The sequence below is a fragment of the Pelodiscus sinensis genome, chromosome 3 (assembly GCF_049634645.1).
Source record: "Pelodiscus sinensis isolate JC-2024 chromosome 3, ASM4963464v1, whole genome shotgun sequence".
Taxonomy (NCBI): domain Eukaryota; kingdom Metazoa; phylum Chordata; order Testudines; family Trionychidae; genus Pelodiscus; species Pelodiscus sinensis.
In genome coordinates, this window is record NC_134713.1 from 75,125,430 (window position 1) to 75,143,425 (window position 17,996).

The 17,996-nt window shown below is 40.7% G+C and overlaps 1 long non-coding RNA gene across 1 annotated transcript; it reads right to left on the reverse strand.

The window, feature by feature from the left end:
- Nucleotides 1-296: 296 nt before the first annotated feature.
- Nucleotides 297-17,914, reverse strand: LOC142827844 (uncharacterized). Its single transcript, XR_012902615.1, has 4 exons — nt 17,812-17,914; nt 11,895-12,145; nt 9,288-9,388; nt 297-490 (listed from the first exon to the last, which is right to left on the reverse strand). It is a non-coding gene; the product is annotated as an uncharacterized LOC142827844 (long non-coding RNA).
- Between the last annotated feature and the right edge of the window lie 82 nt (nt 17,915-17,996).

Genomic DNA, 17,996 nt, shown 5'->3' on the forward strand with positions numbered 1-17,996 from the left:
TGCTAGCGAAACTGGATAATCAGGAACAGGCATTTCAAAAAATCATAGGACTTTAAAGGAGAGAGGATACTGACCTCCTTTGTGAAGTGCTTTGTTGTATACTGACAAAATATGATACATAAGAGCTATTACCATTATCTTCTGTTGGGCATGAAACTCCTTTATCAACACAACAATTCCTATAAAAGTTTTTAAATGGAAGACAATACTCTGTGTTAATAGGTGAAGGCCGGTTCTTTTCCTTTGCTTCAAAAAGGGTTTTTAACTGCTGAATGGCAAACACTGCATGTGGTTTGTACTCTCCATTGCACTCCCATATTAGTATTAGTTCGTTCATTTCAAAAACATATTTTGGTTCATTATGTTCTTTTAATAATTATATTTCTGGCTATCATACAGTCATTAGTACATTCTTGCAACTTACTCAGCATATCCACACTGATTCACTTCCGGTAGTATATTGACTCAGTAGGAAATGACTTCATTGCTTCTGTAAAGAAAGATGTAAAAAAAAAATAAAAAAAAATTCTGTGAATTCAGTTTTTAACTTACTTTTTCCTCCTTTCCCCTTATTCCATTTGATCATTATGATTTCATAACTTGAAACTTTTCTCTCCCCAAGCCAGATGTCAACTTTCTATCCTCACTCTTGCTTTTAACAACCTTTGTGGTTTTTTGTTATTGCAAAACACATTATGGTCTTCAGATATTTGCCAGCAGATGGCAGCAAAACTTTAATCTTTCACATTCTCACAAATACCAGCTAAATGTCAAAGCTTATATGCATAGACCTTTGCTGAATGATGTGAAATTCATTTAATAGCAGGAAAACATTGCTCAGGAAAAATATGCCTCTGGAAACATCTACAATAATGGGTAATTTTTTTCAAAAACGCCTAACTCCCTTTCAAACCAAATCCCTTTGTTTTTCAATGAAACAGGCTACCAAACCATGTTTACCCACTATATATATTTTAGCTTTTATTAGCATTTAAATCATGTATGTATAGTTGAAAGCTTGCATGGCTGTAGAGATGAAATATTATATTGATATCTCCATATGTTATTTATGTAATACACCAGCATTTTAAATACATATTTCTTGATATGCTCCATATCCTAAACAATATCTATTGTTTAAAAATGGAAGTAACTGCTAAAATAATATTTAGTTATTTTTACTTTAACTTGATGTTTGTTTATATTCAGAAATTACTAAAGTGCACGGAACAAATTTTTTTCTAAAACTCACTGAGAGAAATTATCCAGTCAAATGATTTAAACACCTATTTTTATTTTGAAGACTAACAAGATGGTTTATTAGGTGATGAGCTTTCGTGGGCCAAACCCACTTCCTCAGATCAAATAGTGGAAGAAAATTGGCACAACCATATATACCAAAGGATACAATCAAAAAAATGAACACATATGAAAAGGACAAATCAAATTTCAGAACAGAAGGGGGATGAGGGGGAGAGGTAAATGTCTGTGAGCTAATGATATTAGAGGTGATAATTGGGGAAGCCATCTTTGTAATGGGTAAGATAATTAATGTCTTTGTTTAGACCGAGGCGTAAAGTATTGAATTTAAGCATGAACACGGGCATTGTCTCAACGACTTGATTACCTGCATCCTGCTTCAATGACCTTTTAATACCAGACTTGAAAGAGAATCCTCTGAACTGTCATTCAGGGCCACAAGCCCTTTGCTGTATTTTTTGTCAGGGGGAGGCTAGTCCCCAGGCTCTTCCCCTTCCCCTTCCGGGGGTGGAGCCAGCCCATGACCACATACCAAAATTCAGTATGTGGCCCCACAGCAAAAATTATTGCTCACCCTGATCTAGTCTCTGTTTCTGACAGTTGCCAGAACTTCCAAGGAAGGTGAGGAAATGCCTCACATTACGCAGAAGTAGGATAAAGAGTCTTACAGAAAATCTGGGCCATAAAGCAAGAGATAGGCTTAAGCCTTTGAATGATGAGGTTTTATAGTTCTTCTAAAACTTATTTTTAGTATTTAATATTCTATGGATATTTCTCTTCTCTATGTAGATATAATCAACTTGGCCTCAACATACAGCATGTGTGTGCCTATGTGTATGTGTGTATATAGCGGAGGTGGTGAAGAGAAATATTTTTTTAAATGTGGAACTTCTTGTCTATGCACAGAAGTTGCACTGGTTTAACTTAAACTCACTTAAATACTATCTAATTAAACTGATTCAAATTTATTGGTATCTTATATGTTTAGTTTGCACACAGATACAAATTAAATTAATACATACCAAGTTTAGATTTTTATAAAAATATGTATACCAAATGTGGTACCAATTTAAATAAATTAGTTTAGAAACATACTTTTGGTTAAAGTGGTGAAACTTTTTGTGTAGACAAGGCCTAATCTGTTCCCTTTCTTTTCCAATGAAAAACAATAAAAATGCAAATAGTCTAGGACCCAATCTGGCAAGAAACTTACAACCAGATTTTCATTAGTAGCCTCTAATTTTGTCTTTCAAATTTTTACTTCCCAACTCTACCAGACCTGAGTACTAAAAGAGCTAGAAGTACTAGAAGTGTAAAAAACAGATCCCATTTATGAAAAATTGAACCTCAGTGCTTCTGAGGAGATGCACAGTCAGCCTCCACTGAAAAATTCACTGTGGTTGAGGCCAATCATTACTTCCCATGAAGAGCCCAGTGCTTTGCTGAACAGGTCCCTCATACATGTGCCACTAGACCAATTATACTTCCCACTGAACTTCTGGAAACTTACGCTGTCTAATAGAAAGTACTTTTTAAAGCCCCTAAACAGTTTACTTCAGGTATGACATCATGAAAAAAATACAAATTTGCTGCCCTTCTAAAGAAAATTACTGCAGAGCAACTGTAACTGTTAATATATTATATTGCTCTGCATGTCTTACACTGCATCTAGGCTTGACACATAGCCTCTTGGCAGCAAGCCTTTTTCACTGACTTTGGATCACTCCCTACCTCAGCAAATATCACTCTATTAAAACAAGGATATGTTTGTAAACAACAAATTACTCTTTTCTATAGAAATATATACAGAACAAAAATATTTAAAGGGAGTACACGTTAATTTTTACATATGTTTGCCATTATTTTTGCTTAAGTATTTTTGTTATGCAGTGCAAAAATACTTAATATATAAATTTATATCTTCAGACATGCGTATCTAGAAAAATAACTTATTATTGAAAATGATCATACTATGAATAACTTTTAAATGTGTAGTCCTTGGAAATGTAGATAAGTATGAAGGGGTGGGATGTTCTTTTCAATCTCCAAAAGATAACAATAAACATTTAGTTGTTTTGGATGAAATCCAGGAAATTTTGCCATCAAGATCAATGGGGCCAGAATTTTAATCCTAATCTTGGCAGGCAACATAGAAGTCAACTTTCTTTTCACAAATTGTGACTTGTTGACAGAGTTGGAATATACTGATATATTTTCCTGAGAAAGGAAAGCAATTTTCTCTCTTTGTTTTGTCTTGTTTACACGAGTTCTCAGCATGAAAGTCCTCAGGAAGTCATTATCTAATTTTATATATTGCATATATGCTCACTTTGCTTCCATTTATTAAACAGTCTTAGAAATGGATAAATAACTTCAATTATGTACATACATTATAACATCACCCTCACTCCACCATTACATGCCTTGTTTTGCATGATCATTTCATATAATGCTCCAGATTTGTGTAGGAAGAATAGAGATTTTTGAGTAAAACACCGGAAAAGCCATCACAAGTTCAACTTTTATGAGTGCCAACTGAATGTCTTTGAAAAGGACTTCTTAACATATAATCCCCCAAAACCAAACCAACCAACTAAACAAATAAAAAATCAACCCAATCCCACCCCTGCACAGTTCAGACAGTGCTTGCTGAATCAGTACAGCTGCTAGGCTATATCAAGCAATGAATTAGGATTTTGCATGTTACATTTTTCTAACCACTTTGTGAAATAATTTATTTTAAATATCATTGGCATTTCATAAGGGAGAAAATGATAAAAAGAAGACAAGAATTTCTGTTTCAAAATCTCTGAATATGTATATTAAGGAAAATAAGGTAAACACAGAATAAATATATCATATTCATATAGAATTCAAAGCTGATTTTAATAGGTTTGAATACTTTCTATAGTGTTTGATTCTCTTCTAAATGAACACAATCTAAACACAACTTTGTAATTAAATTAGATATGTCTAATATTTCATAATCTGACAATAATTATAGTACTAGTTATAAGTTTATTATTGCAGTGTCCACTAATCAGGGCCAGCCTTAGGGAAAATGGTGTGCTGAGCTAATTTATATTTTAGTATCCTTGGCGCCTGCTACTTACCCACACTCACCCCCATTAACCCTAGTCCCTGCTGCCTGCTCAAAGCTCTTAGCACATTCCCCCTGTCTCCCATTACCTCCCCAGGCTTCCCACCCTCCTCATTGCCCCTGCCCCAGACCATGCTGTCTTCCCACTCATTGCCCCAAACTCCCTTCCACAGCCTTGCATCCCATGTCCACTCTGCTCCTTTCCACTTGACCACAGTGCCCATGGAAGACGAGTATTGAAAGCCAGGGCAGACTAATTCTCCCTAATCCTGGCATGGCCCTGCTCACACTTTGCCCCAAAGCCCCACTCTTGCTCTCTCTTTCCCTCCAAAGCCAGAAGGGGCTGAGCTCTAGCCGATGGCCTGAAGCTCTTGGCTCAGGCTGGTGGCCAAGGCCAGCATGGCTAGGGAGAGCCATCTGGGGCTTCTCCACCAATGAGTGGGTGAGGGGCACTCCTGGGTCCAGCTTTATAGAGGAGGGCCTGTGGTGGAACTGGTTGGGCTGGGGGACAAGACTTCTCAAAGGGGGATTGCCCATGATGATACCCTTCCCCCCAATCACAGAGCCCTGAGCACTTAGCCACATCATTCACCTGTAAGGCCAGCCCTACAGGAGCCCTAGGGTATGTCTACACAGCAGCAGTATTTCAAAATAACTAACGTAATTCTGAAATAACTATGTGAGCGTCTATACAGCAAGCCCAATTGTTTCAGATAATTTCAAAATGAGTGGCTTATTTCAGAGTCTGTAGCCCTCATTTTGTGAGGAATAACACCTATTCCCAAACAGCTATTTCAGAATAGGGAGCATGTATACAGGGTGCGTGTATTATTATTTCGAAATAATTGGCCTCCAGCCCTTCCCACAGGTGCCCTGCTGGCTCCTCTGTCCACACTCAGCAAAACTCTATAGTACCTCTTGCCCTGCAGGCTTTAAAGGTGCAGCCTCATTGTCTGAGGGAAGACCCTGGGAAAGACCCATCAGGTGAGTGTCATTAGTTTCCATAGAGAAATACTGGGGGAGGTGGCAGGCGGTGAGGGACTGATGCATGCATCTTGCTTGGCCTTCTTGGCCTGGGGTTCACACAGCAGCCTATGCATGTTGGTACACTTGAAATACTAGTGTGGGGCACACAGCCCCAGGAGACTGCAACAGAGGACTCTTGTGCTCTGGCTTACACGGTGTCTGGAAAGGCCTGCCTTACTCCCAGCACTGGGGTGGGACATCCTCCTACCATAAGCCACCACTAGAAGGAGGCTGGGGACATGGGAGGCCACCCTCCCCCACGCACACACTCAGGAGTGTTACACATGGCACATGGGCATTCCTACACTCTCAAGGCAGCATCTGCTTCCGGGAACAGTGCAATGAGCCGCAGGAGCATCTGCCATTCACACACACTTCCCCCAAGACCCTGCCCCCCACTCCTCCAGTGGGTAGGGATACAAGCCCTCTCCCAGTGGGATGCTGCGTCTGCCGGACCCTGCATGTGTGCAGCATGGAGGAAACCCTAGCTGTCCCTTGGCCCCCCTCCTGCCTGCAGATATCCCTTTGGAATATCTGTGCCCCTGCGGGAAAGGTTCCACTGTCTAGGCCACTGGTAGCCTTGCTCAAAGCACATTGTCTTCATCTGACCCAAGATCTTTTGTTCTCAGCTCAGAGATGAGGGCTGGCTTCATGAAGGTTGTTCCCCGGGATAACTGCCCTTCTCTTTGTTCTCCACAGCTGGATCAGTTGCAAGAGGGGAGCAGTCACCACCTCCTATGCCGTCCCCTGGACCTCGCACGATCTGCTGGCACTGGAAAGCCTACAAGGACCTGCAGAAGGAGCATATCGCTGCCCTGCGAGCCATGCAGTGCTCTATGGACTGCCAGAATTGGTGACTGGAGGAGATCTGCAGCTGCGCCATGACACCTGATAGAAGCAGCTGCAGCAGAGCTGATCCATCTGTGTGACCACTCCGGTGTCGGCTCCCAGCCCTCCAGCTTCTCCCCCAATCCCTCCAATGGCTGGTGAGGGCCCCACACAGAAGGCAGTGGCACCATCCAGTGCAGGCGCCACTCCCAGCCCCAGCACTGAGCCTCTCTTACCCTTCCTTCCTTTTCCACCTCCCTCTCCCAGGTCTTTTCCCCAGTCCCTCCCCAGTTACATTCACTCCAATAAAAATAAAAGAGTTGATTGTTTCCAAACAAAAAGTGCAGTTTATTGTGCAGTGGAAGGTGAGAGGGAGGGGGCTCAGGAAAGAGGGCGGGGCAATAAGATATTTTCTGTCATATTTTGAGCAGTTTCATCCACATGGATGACATTAAAATGCATTCAAATTTGGATGTATACTTCTGAATAGACTTAATCTCGGTGTGAACTTTTGTTGTGAGAGTTTGGGTATGTCTACATTACAGCGTTATTTCAAAATATCTTATTTCAAAATAGTTAATTCAAAATAAGTTATTTCAAAATAACGCGTCTACACACAAAATGCATTTCGAAATAACATTTTGCTATTTCGAAATAGCGCATCCACACTGAGTGGATGCTGAAATGCATTTAAGGCCGGCCGGAACCAGGTCCGGCAGGGAATCAGGTCAGGCGTTATTTTGTGTAGCTGCTGCCTGAGGCCTGTGCTTAAAGGGACCCCCTCTGGACAGCTGGGTCTTAGCTTTCCCTGCTTGCTTGCCTACCTCAATGAGGGACAGCAAAGCATTTTGTCTCTGTGTGCTCTGGTTGCTGTCACTCGGGACACCAGAGCACTCTGCAACATGGAGCCAGAGCTGCCCCTGGGCATTCTGGTGTTTCTCATGGACATGTTGCTGCAAGCCTGGCTGCAGTTTCTGCAGTCTGCCATCTGGGACATTCATCGGGGGCTGTCAATATCCAGGAGGTCCTGAGGGAGAGCTTCCACCCTGAGAGCCCCCCTGGTCTGCCCCACTGGGGGCTTGTGCCTCATTCCTCCCTCACATCCTTCTACTTACCCTTCTCTAACCCCCTTTCCTGATATATTTTCATGAACACAAACACTCTTTATTTAACAAAACTGGGGTGGGGGGGATGAAACTCTGGTGAGACTGGGGAAAGGAGGTGGGAGAGGGGAGAAGAGAGGGGAGGAGGAAACCTGGGAGGAGGGAGCTGGAAAGGAGAAGCAAGAGGAAGAAGGGGGAGAGGAAGCTCATGGCTCAGGGTTGGGGGTCTCGCCGGACCAACTTGATTTTCATGCAAACCTGCTCCTGGGTTCACATGTGGCCTTTGTGGTTATCCTGCCGTAGACAGCCGCGTTCATCTAGTGTGGAGATCATGGACATTGGGGGCATCCCCCCCCAAACCTGAATAAGTTCCATGATCTCCACCCTGGACCAGGAAGGCGCCCACCTTCTCTGGGCCCTGGCAGGCTCCTGGGAGCTGGCAGACTGCTCCTGGGGAGCAATGGAGGGCTGGCTGCCAGTGGCTTGCTGGCTCATGTTTTGGGGCCACTGGGTCAGGGGAAGTGACTGCTGGCTCTGGGCTGGCAGGCTTGGAGCTGGCACAGGCACTGTGGCCAGAGTCAACCCCTTTAAGGTCTCCGGGGAGGGGGGAGGGAGAGGAGTGTTCTTGGTTTCGGCTGGAGTAGCCACCAGGGCACCATGGGAAGGCTGGAGGCCCCCTATTTCAAAATAAGTGTCTACACAGCACTTATTTCGAAATAGCTATTTCGAATTTGGCATTATTCCTCATAGAATGAGGTTTACCAAATTTGAAATAAGCCCTTTGCTATTTCAATTTAATTTCGAAATAGTGGTTTGGCTGTGTAGTAAAGTTATTTCGAAATAATGGCTGTTATTTCTAAATAACTTTTCTGTGTAGACATACCCTAAGAGATTTACGCTCACTTAAAGCCTTTCTCACAGAGTCCAAATGCTGTACAACTGATTTAATGCCATCAATTCATGCTGACCATCTTATTTATTAAAAAACTAGAATTAAAAGTTTATGATCACAAAATAGCCTTTAAAGGTGAATTTAAAACTGAACAAAAATGTAGCTTGCAGCCGAGCCTGATAAGGTTATTGTATATGAAGACACATAAGAAAAAATGGAATATGAAAATCTCCTATGCAGTGATAAACATCTAGTTTAAAGGTTAAACTCACCCTCAGACTAAGCAAAACCACTTTAGAGTAACAGAATTAATTATGACTTTCAAAACCTCTAAACGATGCAAAGACTGTAAACAGTGTTTCATAACGTAGAATCACTAATCACAGAAGTTATTCCAGACATGCAGATGAAAACTCAGATGGGACCGAAAAATTGGTGAAGACCCGAGGTCCCACAATGATTTAAATATATTTTTTGCAGATATATATAGCTTCTTTTGTTGCCTCTGTTCTAACTGTATAATAAATGGAAATGACTTGATAGAAAAATGTCAAAATTTGAGGCCCCTTTATCTCCCGAGTCCCGGGCCAAATGGTCCTCCGCAACTCTGATTGGGACTGTTGGGGTCTCTATTTCCTACTCTTCCAGGGGGATGCTTTTGATTATCTAGTAGGTCTTTTCCATCTCTACTTATTATGATGTTGCTAACACTGTAAACAGCCTTTCATTGAATCATTCATCACTTCTCTACAAAATTTTCATTATTTCATACCAAAATATAATAAAATCTTTTAGGGGAATATTTTCTGTCTCCTGATACCTTTCTCTTATTATTAAGTTTCCAAATACAAATTTTCACTATTTAATTAAATATGTGTGCTAAAAGGCAAGAGTTAGGGTCTGTTTGCTAACTTTATTTGTGCCCTTGCTGTTATGAATTTCACAATATTTACTAAGGAATAAAGTGTAATAGTTCTTACCACACCAAGTCAGACTTACAAAATATCTTGATTTGTATAAAGATAAGGATGTTATCTGAGCCACATTAGCAATAAACAGATCCTATAAAGAAATGTACCTTTCTCTTGTGTAATGTTACTTGGATTTTCTTTTTCTGTGGTAAGACGAGTGCATTCAATTTCATATATATACAAAGCTGGCAGCTTCTGGATGATGTTGCTACAAAAACAATTGTAATTTATGTGACTTATGTGAAGGGATACATTCTCACCTAGTTAATAATAATTTTATGCAGAGCTGTTTTAAGTGAATTGAAGAGAAGGTTACTGCGTAATTAGGGCCTCTGCAGCTAATTGGCTTAGGGACGTTAGATATAGAGTAATTGAATAGTCCTGTAACTGCATGAAATCTTTGCAGTTACACAACTATTTGATAGTCCCCTGTATGAAAGGCAACGGTGCAGGGTGACAGGGATAGCCAGTCCACGAGGGAAGCCAGTTTAAAAACTAGCTCCCCGCAAAGACCGTCTGCCTGTTGCCCTGTGCTGCTGCCTGTGATACAGCCAGGGTCCACCACGGACAGAGGCTGCTCTATCCACAGGGTGCTCAGACCCCCTGTGGATGGGGCTGCTGCCGTGAAGCAGCCTCTGCTCGTGGTGGACCCTGGCTCCACGGAGCACTCAGGCCTGCCATGGACAGAGGATGCTTCATGGAAGCCTCCTCTACCTTCCCCTCCCACCTCCGCTGCTACCTCTAATAGAAGCTCCCCTCAGCACTGGCTCCTGTTCCTCCCTCCCCCCTTGCTGCCTCTGATACAGAGGCAGCAAGGATGGGGAAACGTGTGTAGTCAAGACGTTTAACTGATAAGAGTAGGTTTATCATTTAATCGTATAGTCAACTATACATTGACATCCCTAGATTGGCAGACTGAGTTTGAATTTGGTAAGCTCAACCATGGATATCTGGGCACCAGAAGTCAGAAGAGATAACAGAATTGCTATAAGGCCTTGTCTATATTTTCATGGAGATAGACGCTCTAGAGATTTAACAGGTCTAGTAAGGTAGATCCTGATAAATTGATCACTGATGGTGCCCTGGTTGGCCCCAGTACTCCACAGGGTCACAAGGAGTAAGAAAAATTGATGGGAGACTTTCATCTGTCGACCTTCCATAATGGGGACACCACAGAAATTTGACTTCTGCTATGTCGACTCTAGCTATGCTATTCTTGTAATTGGAGTTGTGTATCTTAAGTCAACTTTCTCCCTAAATGTAGACCTGGCCTAAATCTCCACCTTCTGCAAAGTTTAATAAAATTCAATACCCATGCCTTTATGCCCACTTAAAAAAAACAAACTGGTCTTCCAACTTCATGATAATGAACCTAACAATCTAATTTCCTGGAGGCTGCTGAAAATAAATAAAGATAGTCCCTGGCAACAGAAACATACTGGGAACCTCTCTTTTCCAAGGGAAAGTAAACAGAATTGTTCCATTCATCCTAAGTATGTCGAGAGAATATTGCCTTCTCTTACTGGAAAATTGCACGTCTTCTTTGACTGGGTTAAAATATCACTTCTCCTGTCAGAGGGCTCAGGATCTTGGGAGGTTGTCTATTGGGCATGTCAGGCATTACACTTGGGGCAATTCATTAAAATGGAATAGATTGCTTCTCCCAATGTGCCATTCCCACTCTCCATGCCAGTGTTAAGAGAAGTTGGGGCTCTGCCTCCCACCCCACGCTAGTTCCTGTATTTTGGGGTAATTTAGTCCTTCAGAGGGAGGACAGATCAGTGCCTCATCAGAAGGACTGCTATTATGATTATTCCTTGTACAGGGCATAAGAAGGATATTTCTGTATCCTCTTGTGTCCATGCAGCCACACAAGGGACTATCACATTCTGTCCCTGAATTCAAGGGAAGCGAACAGACGCATATCTGTGTAGAGGCTACGTGCACAGATACCATAGTGATGAAGGTAGCAAAGGTTCTCTGGTGCTTTTACTCCCCTGAGCTATGGCTTTTCCTCCTGCACACATGAAACATGCTTTCATTGCAAAGTTAACTGAAGGGACTGGCACCTGGATCTGAGCACCCGTATTCACTTAGCTTAAGTGCAAACAATCACACTGCAAAAGCCATTCTCGAGTTACTGTGTTGCATGCATGTGCGGCACTAGGACTTCTGGGGGCATATCACATGATTCTTTGGACCATAGTAAACTGTGTCTCTCTCTGTTTCTTTCCCAGTGAGTTGTAGGATAATGTGTCTGTCTTTAGGGCACTTGGGAGAAAATTTGGGAAGCTAGTCCAGCTAGTCAGCTAGCCCAAATTAAAAGCACTGCCAAATTTGTGTGAGAGGGCTTTGTGTATGGATGAGAGGTGATGGTTTTAGGGCAACACCCTGGTAAAAGCCTGATTTAACTCTGACATACCCTTGGAAAGGTATAGACCACTAATCTTGTAGACCAGGGCTACTCAACTTTGGAAACCCCAGGGGCCACAATGATACTCACAGCACATGCCGTGGGCCGCAATGTAAGTGTGGTTGCATATACATGCAAATATGTATGCAAATAGCTTCTTTCACACTGACAAGCATGAATACAAAGCACTTCTCATAATGCCCTGGCACTCCCAGCACCTACTCCCTGGGAGCTAGAAATGTCAAAACCCTGTACCCATCTGTTCCAGCCAGCCCATCCACTTGCTCTTTTCAATGCTCACCCCATCTGGGAGATGCTTTGCTGTTGTGGCCATGTTCAAATGATCTCGCCTGTGGGCCGCATGTTGAGCCCCACGTAAACCCAAACTGCATTGCAGGCTGCAAACAAGTGGGCCATGGGCTGCATGTGTTCCGCGGGCCACCTGTTGAGAAGCTTTGTTGTAGACTCTTTATGCTTGCTGAACAGCTTGCACCAAACATCTGTCTGGGCTTTGTACTGCACCCACTACCTTGCTATTGAATGCTGGCCCTTCTGTAAAGATACAAAGGAAGATCACTCTCCTTGCACTCTGTTCCCTTTCCCTCCCTCCCTCTGCCCCCCAAACACTTTGCACACCTGCCCCTGCACATTCAGCATTTCCTTCAGGTGCAGTATGAAGATCACATTCTTGGTTTGCTTTCCCTCCTTATCATGAACTCAGGAGTCAGTGTTATGCAAAAGTTAAAATCTGTTGAAAGCAAGGGCATTTGACCCTGACCACAACCTGCTGAACCTTTAGCAAACAGTTAAGACACATTAAAACAGCTCTCTCCTAAATATGGCAGCAAATCTTAGACTCAAGCTGAATGTTTTAATTAGAGTTATAAATAAGAATCAGTACAAACTGCTGCCCAAGGGATGAGCCAAAACATTTTTAAGGTTCAATGAAAGTTTAATCATCTCTGTAGTTTTTTGAATCAGGATCTAAGACTTAGGTTGGGAACACAGCATTTCCTTGACATTGTGTGTGCATGTGTCTTAGGGAAGGGAATTTTCTCAGATTGCTTGTCCATTTATGTACAATTTTGCTGTGAGTATGTTTTGTGTTGAGGGAGACTACTGTAACTATCTCCATAGGAAAGAGAATTCTTACCCATTTCCACTGGTGGCATGAGCCCGATTTTGCTGATATCTGCATGACTTAGAACTTCAAGTTCTTGTTATACAGTTAGAAATGAAAAAAAGGAATGGACTAAATTTATGTTTGGTTTTAAATCATTCTAGGCCAGCAGGTGAAATCAGAATAGCCCCATTTAAGACTATAGAGTTTTGCAAATATATATTAATTTAGGATCTCCACCTGTGAGTTATACCAGAGATAAACTTGTTCCAATGCATTTTGATTTAAAATTAGTTCTAACATGACTGAATCTGAACACCTCCATTTCTGCTTACTGCCTTTTAAAAGCTGGTATGATTTTAACAGAGCAAAAACTTAGCAAAATGTAATAAATCAATATTTTCCTGCACAGATTTTGTGAATAACCTACACAATATTTTATGTCACACAATCCTACATAAACTAACTGATAGTAGGGCTATATTTCCAGGGTTTAATAATTCCATATACTATAAATAGACATATATAATTGTGGTCTTATTCATAAAATATTCCAAATTCATTTCTCTATATTAATAGTTATATCTGGTTATTATTGCATAATATATAAAAACTATCGTAGCAGGTCAATTATTGACAATAACTAATTTTTGTAAAGCTGATATTCATGAAGCCAATACAATTAATGGAAATTTTATAAGAACATGGAAGGCGACTGTATCTGCAGTTTCCCAGGTGATGTAGAATTATCATTTCTTGGGGTTTGTAGATTAACTGTTATTTATTAACTAGTGACAAACTGATAACTCTATGGGCAGAGTCCATTTTTTCTATAGATTATAGCCTCATTTGTCCAGTTCATGAGGTTTTATGGCCTGCTTCAAAATGTATGCATATCATGTTGTCCTTACAAATTACTTCTCATGCAGAAATTATAGAAAGCAAACAAAATCTTGGGTTTTTCCAAAGGACAGAACAAATTGTCTGAGGAGTCTCAAGTAATTAAAGGTTTCTCTAGAGCTAAAACTGTTTTCAATGATGACTCTGGGGAGCCTGTACTGTACTACTATTGATTGCAATGGTTCTAATCTTACTATGAGAAAGAGGATTTTAGACACAGTGGTAGCTAGCTAATCTTAGGGTTTTATGTGACTAACCAACATGGAACTATGAGTGCCAACTACATGAAATCAGTAGCAATAGTGAAGTCCCCAGAGGACTTCCTGGAGTCTCTGTCACTTCTCCCAGTATATGGTCTGAATTCTTCAGAGATCAGTTTCTTGGTTTGATTTGGTAGGGGTTTAGTGGTTGAAGGGAGTTATCAGAATTTTGAAGGCCATATGTCTACTGCAGGCCTTTGATGGTCTAGGTGTGTCAGCATAACCCCCTACTGTAGGGCTGTGTCTACACTGCACCCGTTTTCCGGAAAAGGGATGCAGATGAGACAAGTCAGAATTGCAAATGAAGAGGGGGATTTAAACATCCCCCGCTTCATTTGTATAAACATGGCTGCCACTTTTTTCCGGCTCGGGGCTTTGCTGGAGAAAAGCGCCAGTCTAGATGGGCTCTTTTGGAAAATAAAGCCTTTTCTGAAAGGTCCCTTATTCCTCTTAAAATCAGGAATAAGGGACCTTTCGGAAAAGATTTTATTTTCCGAAAGATCCCGTCTAGACTGGCGCTTTTCTCCGGCAAAGCCCCGAGCCGGAAAAAAGCGGCAGCCATGTTTATACAAATGAAGCGGGGGATATTTAAATCCCCCGCTTCATTTGCAATTCCGACTTGTCTCATCTGCATCCCTTTTCCGGAAAAGGGGTGCAGTGTAGACACAGCCTAGATGTTGTATATGCCAACAGAAAAAATTCTTTTGACAGCATATTAACTCCACCTCTTTGAGTGATGTTAGCTAAGCCAACATAAGCATGCTTCAATCAACATAACTGCATCTACCTGAGGGTTTTGTCAACATTTCTGTATTGGCTAGGAGGTTCTGATTTTTTCACACTCCTAGCCAACACAACAATGTCAGCAAAACTTTGTAATGTAGACAAGGAGCCATCATTCGTATGATGAAAAGACTTTTACAAAGAGGGTGAATCTTTCATTTGAGATTTTATACAGAATTCTCTTATGATAATCTCAGCTAGTTACAGAAGTCAAAAGAACATGTGATGTTTCTTGCATCATTCTCTCTCAAGCTAGGGTCTACTGTCCAGTACTATATATGAGCTATAGCTTAATATGTATAGCTGCTAAACTCCACTGCTTTATAAAATACTTTGTGCTCCTTGAGTAAGACAGTTCCTAAAATGAAACCCTATACATTTTAGGAACTGTCTTATGATGACTGGAAAAAATGCCTTGAATATAATATAGTGTGACTATGTGACTATTATTACTTTTATGTCATCTTTCTGTAAATAACGATTCCCTCAAAGAATATAAACTGAAATATCTGAAATGATGAACACAGAAAGTGCTGTAAAGACCAAGATGAAGGATATGTTCTAGAGTTCATTGACATTTTTTGATGCAACACACAGTTTTCTATTGTCAATGAAGTTTTCTGAAAATCAAAGCAATTTTCCAGAAAAATTTCTCAAAGAATCATTTTATCATTTTGTTCCAACTTAAGTGTTTCAGTTAACTTAGTCTTGACTTTTATATTATATTTAAATATCAGTTATTGTATTACATGTGTATGTTATGTTTAAAATCAGATTTTATTTTACGTTTTATATTGTCATATTTTGACGTGATCAAAATGAAGTGTTTGCATTCTGTGAGAAATGTGAGACTTTAGACTTTCATTCCAAAAATGAAATCAAATGTCAAAATTCCTGAAGAATGAAAACTCTGTTTCTTTCACCAACCCTAGTAATTTTCATTAAAATGTATTTTTTTAAAGTTTCAAAGTTTAAAAAACAATAATTGGAAAATTTTGTCTTTTTTTACTGATTTTTACTGACACCTAATTTCTTGTTTGATCTTGTACAAAGTTTTTTTTGTATATTTTAATTCATTATTCGGTTAAAGCAAAGTAATTATGCCTTTATTTCTTTAAAGAAAATTTACTTACTAGAGGAGGCAGAATTTTTTTTGTATTGTTATTGCTGTTTTAGGGATGTTTGTTAGAAAGTTCTGAGATCAAAATGGTGTCCTGACCCTTAATAAATGGGTAACGAAGAACTCCAGCCTATTGGGAATTCGATATCTTCAATAATTCTTGAACTATCTTGTCTCCATTGAGTTCCCTTTCAACAATGAGCTCTGTGCTTGGCTGCCTTTTTGGGAAGTTGTTTTTGTGTATTTTACGGTGGTGTCCCTAACATTATAAAAAAATGATTATTTTATGATATAGTTGTTGGGAAATAAACACCAGGGTAGTCTTTATCAGATTATTTTATTACAAGTTCATACAGCTCTTCATACAGTCTCAGGTTACATTATCTTTAGATTGTAACATAAACTTTTGAGCTGAAATAAAATTCTACAGGTTGAAACTCTGTAATCCAGACTTCCTTGGTCTGGCAACACCCCTACTCTGGCATCATTGGGGTGATCCTGTGAGAGCATTCATGGGATAAGCCATTTGGCTGGTGATAGGAGCATTGCAGAGCTGCCAGGACCCAAGAAGGAACACAAAAACCCCAGTCCCTAGGGAGTGGAGTGGAGCAGCTGCTGGAAGGTAGCATGGAGCCCCCCAGGCCATAGTTGGTATGCTGAGGGGAGCACAGAGCTGTCAGGAGGAGCACAGAGTCGTTTTGACTAGATTTTGATTGATTTTTACTAGATTTTAAAAATGTTCTCATCAGAAACTCTGAGACTACTGGGGGAAGTACAGAGCCGCCCGGTGTGAGCAAAGCATGGAGCTACTGGGCAGTAACAGAGCCCTGTGGCAGCAGCAGAGCCACTGGAGAGAAAGTGGAGCCCCTGGCCACCAGTGGGAGCAGAGTCCTGGGTGGCACTGAAGCACCCGGGGAGAAAGTGGAGCATCCACAAGGGAGAGAATAAAGCTCTGGATGGCAGCAGAGGCCCAGGTCAGTGCAAGGAGAATGGAGCCACAGTTCAAGCAAATGGCAGATACCACATAAAGTGCTGGTGCACCATGTAACAAAGAAATATGTACATTTTGTTTTCAGTTTTTGAACTTAGTGGCAATTTCAACTGACTTTAATAGACTTTGAATCAAGTCTATAACAAGTGCTAAGGCAACAAAACATTTGGCCAACTACAGTGTTTGCAAAAATGTCTCTTCTTGTGCAGGCTACTGACTGCACTTGTAAATTCTCCTGTCACTTACTCTACTGACTAGTTACCCCTCCTTTTTATGTTTGCTAATTGAGCATTGCTTAGATTGGCAGAATATGTGCCCATTTAATGAGCTATGATGTTTGCTATTAAATATAAACATTGTTAAGTGTGCCTGTATACTACAGTAATTGGTGCCACATAAATGCTTATGCTACTAACGTGCTAAATCCTCAAGTCTTTACACATTTTATTCAGTCCCTTACTCAGGCAAAATTTCAACTGGCCCAAATCTTGAATGGTGCAGATCACTGTAAATATGGGTTTTTCATAAATAAAGAGTGAGTAAAAATTACAGGATTTGGTTTACCAAGCAGAATCTGAAGAATAAAGCTATTCAGTTTTGTTGTTCTCAGTAAGCCAGCTTAAGCCAATGGTAAAGAAATAGCCAACTTCCTATCTTTCAGAGTAATGATACATTTTGATTGCAAGATCCTGTCAATTTCTTTTGAGCTATTTGTATGGCTGCACTGTCTCCTCTATGCTGGTACCCCCTTAATACCCTTTGTTGCCTGCCTTTGAAAACACTTAAAACAAACAAGACCCTTTCTCTTCCTATAGACAGTACAAGTAATATTAATGATTATCTATCTGTGAAAGCAAAGCAGTCTCATTTTACCTCACTTGAAAGGGTCATCTGTATTGTCAAGCCCAATTAACTTGTCTTACTCTCACAAAACAGGGGGTAACTAAGAGGCCATTCCTCTCCACATACCTCAGAAAGCAGTTCCGGTACGGCAGGATGATCAAAGGATATAAAATGTTTCAAAACAACAAATAGAATGCTCACCTTTATTTAGTACACAGGAATTTGCATTGTACTTGTTTGGCATGATTCCTGCAGGTATGTATATTCACTGGAAATAATTGCATAAAAGGTTGAACAAGTCCTAACTACCAGTTTTAACTTGTATTTGTCCCATGATTTAAAGGAAGAAATGTCAATAAAATGTTGGGCAATGTACTTGGATTTCA